The following is a 12,738-nucleotide window of genomic DNA, read 5'->3' on the forward strand; positions in this document are numbered from 1 at the left end:
TCAAGACTGAAGAGTTTGAACTACAGTAGCTTGTGGATGCCTCAATCTCTGGTGCCAAACATCATTGCTCACAGCTTGAAAGCGTAAAGAAAAGTGGGCTTCTAGGGACATGGAGATGGTATAGAGATTACCTTGCTTCGGCCTCACAGCAAGATTTGATTCATGGCCCTGTCCTTTATAGTAAAACCAACACCAAAAAACTCACAATTAATAGGATAATCGGTTGTTAATTGACCGACGGATAATAAATTTTTTTCAAGGTCAGGAACAAATAAAACATTATCAAGAGTGAGAGAGTTGGGTTTGTTACCAATTTCGGCCTCACCTCTATGAGTTATTGGTAACAATGTCCCATTACCAACCATCACATAATCGATTCCAGTATAAGGATGCAAATTTTTTAAGATACCTGGATTGGATGTCATGTGAGCAGAAGCCTCTGTGTCTGTTGTCCACTCTTGATCTTCAGCATTATTGCTGAGAGTTAGAGCAGCAAGAACTTGAGGCACATCAGTGTCTTGATAGGCTTTGTCAAATCTGTGCCAGCACTTGAATGCTTCATGTCCCTGTTTGCCACAGATTTGACAAGTGGTGTTCTGTTACGATCTCTACTATGTGGTGATTGAGGTTTGGCAGCTTGATTAATAGGCTGAGAACTATTGTTTTGGTGATGAAAGCCTTTGCCTTTGGAAGAAAAATTGTTTGGAAGATCCCATGGTTTATACAAGATCACTAGAAGTTATCGAAAAGTCGTTTTCTACTTCGAGTATTGATGCTGGGGATGGACTAAAACCAGATCAGCTCCAAATTGATTAGAACTGATCTATTGTAGTACTTATGGTGGCAATGGAACGGTCATGTGATTGACTTGCAAGGATTACAGGGAGAGGGAGGTGGTGGGAGTTGCATATTGATTGACTGCTACATTCCTTCCCTTATAAACTTGTAATTATGGTAGTTAGGGAGTAGCCCGAGTAGCGGTGGGTGAATCCCGTTATGATCTCCACAAAAAAAGAAAAAGAAAAAAAGCAAAGGGTGGCTCCAATAATGATAAAATTGGAGATTTGTTCTTATTAGCTAGTTTCGATACCGGTTACAAATGAATCTGGCTGTTCAAATGAACAGGTCGGGACTTGCTCAAATGTGAATGACATTAATCAAATGAGGTAGGGCACATAATAGTGCTAGTGGGTCTACTTGCTCTGCGCCATCATCCCAATTTGTTGATATATTGAATTAATCTGCTCCATCAAATCAACCAATCTGGAAGACAACTGCAAATCAAAAGTAAGGAGCTGAATATAATATGAGCGTAAGGCATGCCATAATTTACCATATGAGGCTGCTATTTGTGCTTTTTCTTATGAAATGTTAAGATCTGGAGCTACACCTGCAGAGGCTACCTCAGTTCTGCAAACACTTTTCAAGATCATCAGTTTTGCTTATCTTATTCATAATATGTGCAATTCATATATATCTTTTGAAATTGTTCCGACCATGTTATATTTACTCAATAGGAATGTGATAGAACACCCTAACGAGGTGAAGTTCAGGAGACTAAGAAAGGTATTTTTTGGCTACCATATCATATGATATTTCTTTTTGCTGTTATGAAGAACACAACTCTGCATTTGTTATAATATTAGGTTCTTAGTCACTTTCCATTGGGCTTCACGGGAGCTGGTTGTTGTGTTCCCTTGTTGTTAATCGGGAATGAAGGTAGCAAAAATGTGCGAACAGTAATAGCCTTATTAATTTTTGAGATGGAAACCACAGAAACAATTTCAAGTAGTAAATCTAGCAAGCAAATGAGCAGCTGAATCTCTGGGCTAATGGGCCGGGCTGAAGAGGCCAGGCCGATCTGCCCTGTTGATCGTGGTCGACCGATCGCAGAAGAGGCGGAGAGAAACTCCCCACTCCTCGATCGTCCCAAAGATCCAACCATTGGCCGGATAAGGTCGGGATCCCTCCTAACTAAGTCTTCTTCTCCTCCTCCTCCTCTGTTGAAACCGTCGCGAACACCCAAGAATCGCCGCCGATTTCCAAGCATTTGCCGAGCTATTCCTCAGGATTCCATCTGAAAGGATCGTCTGATCATCCATAAAGTTTCGCCGGACTGAAGTAATGGGTCAAACCCCTTCTTCCTCCTGATTTTCCGGCTCCATGGCTATTGCCGCGGTTTGATTTGGGCCGGTGAGCTGCCGGAATAGCATGAAACAGGACATTCTATATTTTCTTCTTCTTGCTTGGTTCTGCTGACGACTGCTGGCTCTGGCTCGTTACTCGGGGCTGTCGTCGTTGCTATCACCAGAGGCTACTGTAGGCCGCCGTCCGCTAGCTCTTCCATGGCTCGGTTTGAGAAGGAGAGGGAGAGAGAGAGCCTCCCCTGTTTTGAGAAGAGGAAGAAGGCTTTCTCTCTTCTCTCTCTACTTTTCTCTCTCTTCTCTCTCTAGCTGGGCCGGGGGATTTGGGGAAGAGGAATTGACAGGTTATTGAATTTTGGTTCTGCAGAACAAAGCTTGAAAGCTTCAGATGGTTCAGGGTGTGAAATTGTTGAGGCGATGCTGGTAATAAGCCAAATGAGGTCAGAGCAAGGAGGACTCTCCTATCTTTGTTTCAGTTGGATGATGCTGACAGCGTTGAGAGCAAGGAAAATTTATCGAAAGACCAACTCGTGAGAGAATTTGACCGCTGGAAATACCATGTCTCTAGAAGATGGGTATGATTGCATAACTGGTGTCTCCCATGATGTGGATAGTTCTAAGGATGTTCCCGTTGAGGCGATCTCTAAGCTTGGTCGAAGCCAGAGTGTACATTACTCTTCCCCTGGAAACTTAGATAATGGACTTCTTCGCTTTTATTTGACTCCTTTGAGAAGCAGCAGAAGAAATGTAAGCAAGAGTAGGACGAAAAAATCACATTAGACGCATCTTTGGGTTTTATTGAAAAGAACAGCATTGTACTCAAAAGGATCCTAAGGCCCTGTTTGGGGAGCTTTTGGAGGGCCAGAAAGCACTCTTTGGTCCTCCAAAAGTACTTTTAGATGAAAAACTGTGTTTGATAAATTTTTCAAAAAGCTGTTTCAGCTTTTGCGGGAAGCTGAAAACAGCTTTTGGAAGGAAGCTCCAATTTGGAGCTTTTGGGAGGAAACTGTTTCAGCTTTTTCGGAAAGCTATATTTTTGACAAAAATGCTCATATTAAAATAACATAATTACATAGTTTGTCCCTTTATAAACTTAAAAATCTGCTGGAGCCAAAAACCCTAGCCGTCAGACTCCCTTCCATAAGAAAAGGTATTTTTCTTTTCAATTTTTGTATGCATATCTTGAACCACATTTTAGAAGAAAAAATTTTTAATCCTTTTCCATACCTTCCAAAATCAATCTATTGTTTTTCTTTTATCATCAACCTCGCGGCCCACGCTGAGGTCCTCCTCGAGCATGGACCACGAAGAAGAGCCCCTGGACCGCGGAAAATTATTTTATGGAAAATTATGGGAAATTATTTTATACTAATAATTATAATATTTTATACCTTTATTTTTGTGTTATACTATAAATATAATATCATATTATATTATATCATAATATATTAATATGTTATGTTAAATAATTAATATTATGTTATATTATGGAAAATTAATTTATACTAATAATTATAATATTTTATACCTTTATTTTTGTATTATACTATAAATATAATATCATATTATATTATATCATAATACATTAATATGTTATGTTAAATAATTTAATATTATGTTATATTATGAAAAATTAATTTATACTAATAATTATAATATTTTATAACTTTATTATTGTATTATACTATAAATATTATATTATATTACATTACATTATAATACATTAATATGTAATTTTAAATAATTTAATATTATGTTATATTATGGAAAATTAATTTATAATATTAATTATAATATTTTATACCTTTATTATTGTATTATACTATAAATATTGTATTATATTACATTACATTATAATACATTAATATGTTATTTTAAATAATTTAATATTATTTTATATTATGAGAAATTAATTTATACTAATAATTATAATATTTTATACTTTTATTATTGTATTATACTATAAATATAATATATATTACATTATATCATAATAAATTAATATGTTATGTTAAATAATTTAATATTATGTTATATTACCAAATATTAATTTACTCTAATAATTATATTACTATTATGCTATATCAACATAATATTATTTTATATTACAATAATATTATACTATATCGTATATTTATGTATTAATTTATGTTATGTTTTATTATGTTCTGTTGTATAATACTATGCAATGTCCTTTATGGTAATTTTGTCATACAAAAGTACTTTCTCAGTTTGTTTACCAAACACAAAACAAAGTACCACAGCACTTTACGAATGTAGTTACCAAACAGCAAACAGCTTTTTATAACAGCTCTACTTCAGACAGCTCTACTTCCAACAGCTCTACTTCTAACAGCTCTACTGCTAACAGCTCCCCCAAACAGGGCCTAAGTTTATATTGGTGGTTGTGCACTTTTTCCCGAAAACCATTCCGTAAGAGCATCGGGGGACGCTGAGTGCGACCTATTGGTAAAGTGCTTCAATATACGTGCGATTTCAGTGTCTTTCCATCGAGCAATTGGCAGGCTATAGCCTGGGGTGAGTGGAGAACGGGAAGACGAGGGAGGTGATGTTGGCAGTGAGCGGCCGGCTCCGAGAGGGCCAAGCAAGGCTCCCTCCTGGTCAACGGTGGCTCAAGCGCCACCGAGGCAACCCATGTGGTCAAGCCATCGGAGGAGCTCGAGATCCTCCAAAGGCATTTCACAGAGGTACTCGAACTCCCGGCGGAGCGGGTGGGGAAGGCTCGGAAGGCATGGGTGTCCACGGCAGTCATCGTCCGGAGCTTGGGAAGGCAAGTCCCGACAGAGTGGGTCACCGGGAACTGAGGCAAAAGGGGAAGCTCGACTACGATGTCGAGTTTTTCCCGATGGTGGAGGAGCACTTGACCCTCCATTTCAGAAGTGAGGGAGACAAAGATGCAGCGTTGGCGGATGGTCCATGGATATTGGCCGGCCAACTTTTGGCTATGGACTGCAGGCTGCCGGACTTCTCCCCATGCGCCAAGGTGGTGAATCGGGTAGTGGTGTGGCTCCGGCTCCCCTTCCTGCTGCTTGAGTAATGGGACAAGGAGTCGATCTAGGAGATAGCGGCGGCGGCCGATGGTCTTGGACGGGTTCACAAACCACCTCCGGACGATTGGGTATGCTAGAGTGAAGGTGGAAGTGGATGCTGGTAAGCTGCTCAAACTTGAAAATTTCATCAGAGGGTAGGAGGCAAATTCTGGCAGGCTTTAGTCTACGAAAACATACCGGCGTTTTGCTTCAGATGTGCGAGGATCGGCCATTTGGAGGGTGATTGCAAGTTTCCCCCACCTTTGCCGGGGTTGACAGAGAAGGATAGGCACAGGGACTCGGCCATGCCGATGTTCGTGGAAACCTCCTCCGAGATGGGAGGAAGTGAGTCCGACCATGGTCAACGGCCGGTGTTCGGGCCGTGGCTAACCACCACTCGCATCAGATAGCCAAGGGTGGCCGAGGACGGGTGTGGTTACTCCCGAGTCAAACTCGGATCCGTCGTCGAGTCTATCTGGGTCAAATTCTCCATGAGCCCGGTTGAGCTCACCCAACTCGGATGGATGGCAGAAGCCCTCAAAGGTGGCATGGATGAGATTGCCGATGAAGGGTGCTCCGGCCGATGACTCAACAAACTCAGGAGAGGAGACTGGCTAGGAGGGCCATGGCTCTAAGTCTGGAGCGAGCCAAAGGAATGCTTCGGGCTGGACTCAAGTGATGAACCTGGTGGAGCGGGCTGAGGAAGCCCACAAGACGTATCCATGGCAGAGGTGGCCTCTGGGCTGGGCTCGTTGAAACGGGCGACAAGCCCGGCCAGTGCCTGAAAGGTGGATGGGCTGGTGGAGATAGGATCGGGCCAGCTAAGTGGGCCAAGTGAGGGTGCGGAGGATGGGGGCCTGGTCAATGGGTCCGCCTTTAAGGGCCTAGGGGGAGCTGGCATGGATAAGGGCCCGAAGGAGGTCGGACTGGGGCCCCATGGACCGGAGTTGCGCCCGTGTCTCCTTAGGCCGAAGGTTTGCCACAGAAAGAAGGGGGGGTAGTGACCGCAGGCGAAACCCCAGACTACCTCATCCCAAGGTGGTGGAGGATGGAATGGGGAGCAGTGAGGAAGGAGAGAAGGGCGTGAGGCTTGTTGGTGCTGGAAGCAGCCGGAGGAAACCTAAAGGTCGAACCAAACCTACGGGGGAGCAGCAGCGATAGGAGGCGAGAGTGGAGGGTTTGCGGCCTACCTTTCGAGGCTCCAGCAAGAAGGGGGTGAGCTCCGGTGGTGCGAGTGGACACCGACAGAGTCGGAGCCCCCTGCTTCTCGGACAAGTGGAGCAAAGGCCAAGGGCTATCCGGTGGCATCATTGTGACTTGGAAAATGGGGAATTGTAATCTGGATATTTTCCATCAATGTAATTGGCAGGTTATTATGGTAATATTAGAAGGCAACGAGCATCCATGGGTCCTTTCGGCAGTGTATGCGAGTATTAATTATAGGGAGAGAAGGGTGCTGTGGGGTGAGATAGCTAGCATGGTACAATAGGTCTTCCTAATGGTTGTGGCAGGTGACTTCAATTATATTGATGGGCCTCAAGAGAAGAGAGGGGGCAAGTCATTTACCAACAATGTTGAAGTCAGAAAGTTCTAGGAATTCATCACAACGACTGGCTTGGTCGACCTAGGGTTCACTAGGGCTAGATTTTTCTAGTGTAACAACAGGCTGGGTCGAGGAAGAGTCTGAGAGCGGATTTATCGAGTTTTCACCATAGTAGGATGGATCCAGCACTGGCCGGATTATCGAGTGAGCCATCTACCTCAGATAGCATCGGATCATTGCTCTATCCTAGTGAGTACCTTAGTTGTGTGCTCTTATTTCAGTTCTTTTCATTTTGAGAAGTTTTGGCTTTCCTACCCCCGGTCTTAGGAGGTGGTGAGGAAGGCTTGGCAGACCGTTGTGCGGGGAAGTGCCATGTACAGAGTGACCAAAAAGTTGGAGCTAACCAAGCGACGGCTGAGAAAGTGGAACCGAGAAGAGGTGGAGATTATATTTAGAAGGATTGAGAAAAGTGAAGTGGCGATTGTTGACCTTCAGGAGAGAGAGGAGCGAAGGGGGGGCTTGACTGAGGTGGAGCAGGGGGAACTCAGGGCTCATCTGGTGTTGCACCACTCACTCCTTCGATAGCAGGAGACTTTATGGAGATAGAAGTCGCGGATATAGTAGGTTATGAAGGGGGACAGGAACACCAGATTTTTCCATCAGTTGATAATTATTCACCGACGGTGGAACAGGACTAGCAGTATCAGGGAGAGTAGCGAGCAGGTGACGGAGGACCCCAGCATTATCAAGAGTGTGCTGGAGCTGTTCTTCAGATCTAGATGGATGGAGGTGTCAAGTAGGAGGGGCTTGTACAGTGAGCCAACACTAATGGCGAAGGTATATGGGGAAGAGAATGCAGAGTTGGTTAGGCCGGTATCAGTTCTAGAGATTCAAGAGGCATTATGGTCGCTTGCTGAGGACAATGCAGTGGGACTGGATGGTTTTCCCTCAATTTTCTTTAGAAGATATTGGCACATTATGAGGTAGATCGTTTCTGAAGTGGTTCAGCAGCTCTTCACTTCGGCAAGCATGGCTAGTGGGTGGAAAAGAACTAACATCACATTGATCCCGTAGAGAAATAATGCCTCGGAGACGAGCCACTACCGCCCTATCAGTTTGTGCACCACTTTGTACAAGGTGGTAGCAAAGATTCAAGTAAGAAGGGTTAGCAGCATTCTGCCTAGGCTCATCAGTCCTGAGCAGGGGGGTTTTGTTAGGGGGCACAATATTTCTGATACTTTGCTAATAGAACAAGAGTTTATGGCTGACCTCCAAGAAGCACCAAGCAGAAGGAGTTTGATGACTGTTAAGCTGGATATGGAACATGCCTATGACAGAATGAACTAGAGTTTCCTGGCTCACTCTTTGGAGAGTTTTGGCTTCATCAATAGTGGATCAAGTGGATTCTGGGATGTGTCTGTGCCCCTTCATTTGCCATACTAGTGAGTGGCTCACCTTCCCCATTTTTTGAGTTGGTGGTTGGCTTAAGGCAGGGGTGTCCGCTATGACCACTACTATTTATCAGATATGTGGATACTTTATCTAGATGGCTATGGTATGCTGTCGAGTTTCAGGATTTGGAGGCTAATATATTGGGGGCGACGTCTATCCAGGTCTCTCACTTACTATTTGTGGACGACTGCCTACTGCTTGCTTGTGCGACGAGACACTTTGCCCTAGTTCTATAGAGAGTTCTAGGGGAGTATTGTTAGGCCTCTGGGCAAAAGGTGAATCTATCAAAGTTAGTAGTTTGTTTTAGCCCAAAGATTAAGGAGCGGCTGAAGGGGGCTATCATGGAGATCCTGGGGGTAGACAAGCAGGGTAGTACATTGAGATATCTTGGGGTGCCGATCATGGGGCAATGCCTACATCATGGTGACTATTTAGCCATCGAGCAAAGTATCAGGCACAGGTTAGAGGGATGGTAGGCGAGTGCCTTATCAATGATGGAGAGAGTTACCATGGTTAAGTCAATCCTCAGTTCGATCCCAGTATATCTGTTGTCCAATACTATTTTGCCGGTGGCACCCCTAAGGTCCATGAAGCAGATGTTTAGAAACTTCATCTGGGGCAAGCGAGAGGGGGAAGGGTGCGGCACTCACTTGCTTGCCAGGGATGTGATTTGTCAGCCGACCAGGATTGGGCGTCTAGTCTCTGATCACTAGGCGGGAGATTATGGCAGCCAAACATGCAGCCAGGTATTTTCTAGAGCCAGAGAGCCTATAGAGTTCGTTGATGGGGGCAAAGTATGGGGACGGGATGATAGGATCTTCCTTTCGTACTAGATGTTGGTGTTCCTTCATTTGGAGAGAGATTTGCGCTCAGGCCCCGATGTTGATGCCAATCATCAGATGGGCTATTGGCGATGATCGAGATATTGATGCCTTGGAGGATAGCTAGGTGTCAGAGCAGCCCCTTGGACGGTGGCCCACCATGGTTGACCCGGATCGCTTGGTAGGGAGGACGGTATGTGATCTCCTTGTGCTCGGAGAGAGAAGATGGGATGAAGACTTCGTCCAATGAGCTTTTAGGGTACAACTGGTGGAGAGGATCTTGGTCGTGCCACTACCCGCTATGGAGACCTTGGATAGGAGGGTTTGGAGTGTGTTCAGTGGGACAAGGGTTAGGGCCCGGGATCTACAGACCATAATCAGTGAGGAGCTGACTCGGCGGATTGATGGAGGGTGGATCTGGAGGATGTGTATCTACCCCTAGGTTGCCCTGTTCCTTTAGAAGGTGGCATGGGATTGCTTGCCGACCAGAGGTGTCCTGGCTAAGAGGGGGTGTGGTCGCTTGAACTTGTGCGGAGTGCCTCGGCATGGAGAAGACCATCAGCCATGTACTCTTTAGATGCCTGCGTGTAGTGCAGGTCTGGGGCTGTGTTGTAGATCCGCCGCAGGGAGTGTCATCTACTGAGGACTTTCTGAGCCAGCTGAAAGAATCCTGACAGAGTCCAAGCTTCTTGGAGTGGGGGGGTCAGATGCACCTATATGGACTATCACATTTGGCTAGATAGGAACAACAAGATATTTAAGAGCAAGATAGTGCATTCTGGAAAAGTGGCTGATAATGCCTTACTCCATACAATGGAGATCATTGGTGGTGCTGCTATCACCTCACCTGGGTTGGCCAGGGACATTTGGGGTTCCTATCTAGATCATGTAGTAACCAAGACTATCCTAGTATCCTGAGAACCCTCATCCCTCAGCTTTCTTAAGGTCAACTTTGATGGTAGTATCTCTGAGGAGGGAGGCAACAGTGGAGTGGGCTTTGTGATCAAGGATCACGAGTCTAGGCTGGTGGCAGTTGGAGGACGACACATATTTGATGAGTCTATCAGTGCCACAAAGTTGAGAGCAACTTGGGAGGGTATTACTTATGCTAGGACTGTGCTGAGAGTGGAGTGTAACCACCTCGAAGGGGATGTTGCAACGATGATCGGCTGGATTCAGCAGAGTATTGATAGGCACCGATGGGGTGTCTGGCATCCGCTACTACGTGATATGTGTGAGCTTGTGAGGAGGCTCGTGGTGTTCTAGGCCACTCATGTGTTTCGAGAAGTGGACAGTGCAGCAGATTGGGTCGCTTCCTTCACGGCACACCATTCAGGAGAACTCCTATAGGGGAGTTTTGAGTCCATCCCTTCCCCCCTTCATCTTCTTCTTCTCTATGACTCTTATAGGTGCACTCATGCGTACATAATGTGAGGTACCGATGTGTCAAAAAAAAAAAAAAAGTAGAGGGCCCCTTATGGCCTTACACTCTTGCTTCTCTCTCTGCCTCCATGTTTCTTAAGGAAAGGTCCTACCACATGATGCAGTCCAAATCCATTGCTAACTATGGAAAAGCATTTTGTGATTTTGAATGCTCTTTATGACTTTGAAGATGGAAAAAAAGTGCCAGGATCTGTCTAGCTTGGTTGCAACATTTTGTGTATGGATTGGTAGTATTATAGTTGTGTTAGATTACGATAGAAATAAAGATCCCTGTACTTGGTCAGTAATATAATTATATATATGTTTATTATTTAGTACTGTTGGATTTGCAATGTGTGATTTATATTGATAGATTTGATTTGGCATGTGATGGTATGTTTTATATGATTTCTGATATGAATATACTTGCATGATAGTATATGTATCTGATATTCTCTTAGAGAGAGGTCTGTTTCCGAAAAAATTCTTTCCTTTACCTTGGCCATGAAATGCCATGGGATAACCTTTTCCTATTCTTCTCTTGCTTGACATGGTAAACAGTATTTCCAAGCATTATCTCAGTTATTTAATCAGTTTCTTGGCCCTTCTTTTAGAGTAATTACTTTTCCGTGCTTCCATTCAAGAATTATATTAAAAGACTTCTTGTCTATCTTTATTTTTTTTAGATTCATGCATCTTTGTTGAAATAGTGTACCTGATAGCTATATATTTCTATATCATTTTTTTAAGTATTTTATACTTATTAAATTTTTTTATTATTACAAAAAAAAAAATCTTATTCACTGAATTCGCCTTAGGCCTCCAAATGCATTGGGCCGCCCCTGCCTGCATTGACCAAGACCAACAACAGTAATGCCAGCCTTTCTCATAAGCTTCATCTCCTCTGCGCTTTGATGTAATTGAGAGATGGCAAAAGCTAACAATAAATAATTGATATAGCCAAAGGAAGAGTTTCGGTGCACAACTATGCTACAAGACATGCTGCTTCTCTCTCATTTATAACAAAAAACACCATGTTATTACCTGTGATTAATAAACCGAGAAACATTCCCATATTTTATGGCATCGATCACACATGGTTCGATCTCTTCCCAGAAAACTCTGGCTCCATCAATGTGATCATCAATATCGTACAAGTAGCTGCATCGATCATGGTCTTACCCCAAAATTTTGGAGAACTTAAAAGGCTTCTTAACAAATAACAAGACAGATTTAAGCACAAGAACAAATGCGATGGAAGAGTAGAACCTTTCCCCTCTTCTGTTCCCGTCTCCTCATCGTTCAAAACCTTTCCAATGTACTCGCACACAAACTCCACTCGTATTCCAACTCCGATCTCCCCCCCCCCCCCCCCCGCCGGTGTATAGAAGCGGAAGCTCTTATCGATTCTTTTATTTGTTATAGGGACTGCCCAACCCTATAATAAATGACTGCTCAATCCTATAACAAATGATAGGTGATATTAAGGAAAAATGAACTTTAACCAATGGAAGAAAACCGCATGCCCTCCATTCATGAATTTAATCAAATTTTTTTAATCCCAAGCCCATAACAATTTTGCCAAGATTTCTCATGCTGAAGGCAACACCAACAAGAACAAAAGAAACAGGTTTGTTCAGATGTAATCAAGTAGAAAATACAAAACTAGCAAGAATTAAATGCGCAGGATTCGGCCGGGGTTGCGATCAATTCTGGAGCTGAATATATAATACGAGTGTAAGGCATGAAATAATTTACCATATGAGGCTGCTATTTGTGCTTTTTCTTATGAAACGTTAAGATCTGAAGCTACACCTGCAGAGGCTGCCGCGGTTCTGCAAAAACTCTTCAAGATCATCAGTTTTGCTTATCTTATTCATAACATGTGCAATTCATATATATCTTTGGAAATTGTTCCGGCCATGTTATGTTTACTCAATAGGAATGTGATAGAACACCCTAACGAGGTCAAGTTCGAGAGACTAAGAAAGGTATTTTTTGGCTACTAATTCATATGGTACGAGTGTTCAATCCCATGCCCATAACAATTTTGCCAAGATTTCTCATGCTGAAGGCAACACCAACAAGAAGAAAAGAAACAGGTTTGCTCAGATGTAATCAAGTAGAAAATACAAAACTAGCAAGAATTAAATGCGCAGGTTCGGACTATCGAGTATCTCAAAAGATCAAGATCAACCTCAGTGGTTAATTAGAAGTTAATTGGAGGATAAATTGATCACAGGATTATAATTACCTTTCTACAAAGATCAAGAGTGCAATCATATTGCCTACGAACATGCAAGAAC

General features: G+C 43.4%; 1 long non-coding RNA gene across 1 annotated transcript; it reads right to left on the reverse strand.

Annotated features, from left to right (window-relative positions):
* Positions 1-1,748: 1,748 nt before the first annotated feature.
* Positions 1,749-4,710, reverse strand: LOC148714630 (uncharacterized). The gene is made up of 2 exons (XR_015975208.2): positions 4,532-4,710; positions 1,749-2,974 (listed from the first exon to the last, which is right to left on the reverse strand). It is a non-coding gene; the product is annotated as an uncharacterized LOC148714630 (long non-coding RNA).
* Positions 4,711-12,738: the final 8,028 nt, after the last annotated feature.

Source organism: Phoenix dactylifera, chromosome 2, assembly GCF_051530095.1.
Source record: "Phoenix dactylifera cultivar Ajwa chromosome 2, Ajwa_hap1_PhDact_Kaust_v1.1, whole genome shotgun sequence".
NCBI lineage: Eukaryota > Viridiplantae > Streptophyta > Magnoliopsida > Arecales > Arecaceae > Phoenix > Phoenix dactylifera.